The 1,634-nt window shown below is 43.6% G+C and overlaps 1 pseudogene; it reads left to right on the forward strand.

The window, feature by feature from the left end:
* LOC118322580 overlaps window positions 1–1,634 on the forward strand; it is a 22,474-nt pseudogene that overhangs the window by 7,470 nt on the left and 13,370 nt on the right.

Raw genomic sequence — 1,634 nt, forward strand, 5'->3', positions numbered from 1 at the left:
ATTCACACATATATATCACCACCTGACTCTGGGAGGCCAAGGCCACAGCTGTCTGTGTGTCAGGGGTCAAAGGTCACCTGAGCTCAGGAACTCATTTCCTTTCACTCGTCTTAACTTTTTCCTCTCTCTGTCTCTTCACCTTTTTGTTCCTAGAAACAGAAAGTGAGGTTGATGACTCACCTGCATGAGGACATCAGATACTGTGTTTGTGTTACAGGACTTTAGGCTTCACTGTAGATTATTCTATTAAATATAATCCAAGTGCTATATGTATATGTAATATAAAATAAATGTAAAATGTGTGACTAACTGCATTATAATGAAGTGTGGATATTGCACTAGAGACAGCTCTCTAACTCCCAGTTAGAATAATCTAATTAATAATAATCATTAATAAAAAATTAATAATAGAATTTTATATATAAAAACGATATCGGTCGACCACTAGATGTTTTCGTCCTCGAGCAGGCGGCGCTGCATTCCTAACTTTGAACTTTCAACAACACACTCTCATTCAGTCCAACAGAAAATAAAAGGGCTCACACACAGATATTCTGCATGTACTTGCATGTAGGTAGTTTGAATGTTGTCTTCAGGCAGTTTAATCATTCAACCATCCCACCTGTAAACATCTGCAAATCATCCAACTTTTGAATATAGCATCTGATCATTTAGGCACTTTTTGCAGTTAACGTGTGTGGTCACAGGTTTGATCGGCATTTTATAATAGTTTGTGGAAAGGAAGGTGTATGTGAACCAGGAAATATCAGTATGTCACCTCGTTTGAGTGTGTGATTATGTCACTGTTGTGGTTTTATATTAATTTAGTCTCCTCCCTCACAGGACGTCTACCATTCCCACCGACCTAAAGAGAAACTGGACAGCAACAATAACGAGAACTCTGTCCCTAAAGACTTTGACACCATCGACAGCAACAGCAACCTGGGCGCTCGCTCTCAACGCCAACGGGTGCCAGTCCCAAATGCCAAACGCAAGCTGGATAAGGTCCAAGCACAGCTGGGAAAATCTGCCAATGAGGTCCTCAAGCACCCTCCCGTCCAACCCCGAGGGATGGGCCACGGTCACAACCACACTCACATCCGTAAACCCCACCCGCAGGTGCCAACCGCCTCAGTGCCGGTCCAGGGGTCCAAACAGGATCTGCCGATCTACCAGGTGAAGAAGTCGTCCACTCAGCTGCCGCCCGGTCTGGAGCCGAGGAAGGAGCAGCCGCAGTGCGAGATCAGCGGGAAGGAAGCCATTTCTGCTCTTTCCAGAGCCAAGAGCCGCGAGTGCCGGCAGCAGATAGTGGAGGTCTACTGCAAGCACAAAGACAGGGCACTGATGCCGGAGAAAGTGCCTCGGTACTGCCCCATAGAAGGTGAGTCCAGCAGACTGAGACTGAACAGTTCACAGGCGATCAATTAATGATCAACCGATTGATCGTCTGTGAACGGAATCGTCCATATATGAACGGTAAAACTTCCATTAACAGCTTTTATTTGCTTCATTCACTGAACTCAACTCCCTTTATTTAATTCCTTTAATTCCTTTTGCACAAAACTCTTGCTCAGCAATCAAATTGTTTGTTTAAACCAGTCTGAATATATATATATATATATATATATATATAT

This window comes from Morone saxatilis, unplaced genomic scaffold, assembly GCF_004916995.1.
Source record: "Morone saxatilis isolate NCDOM2014 unplaced genomic scaffold, NCSU_SB_2.0 Contig14, whole genome shotgun sequence".
Classification (NCBI taxonomy): domain Eukaryota; kingdom Metazoa; phylum Chordata; class Actinopteri; family Moronidae; genus Morone; species Morone saxatilis.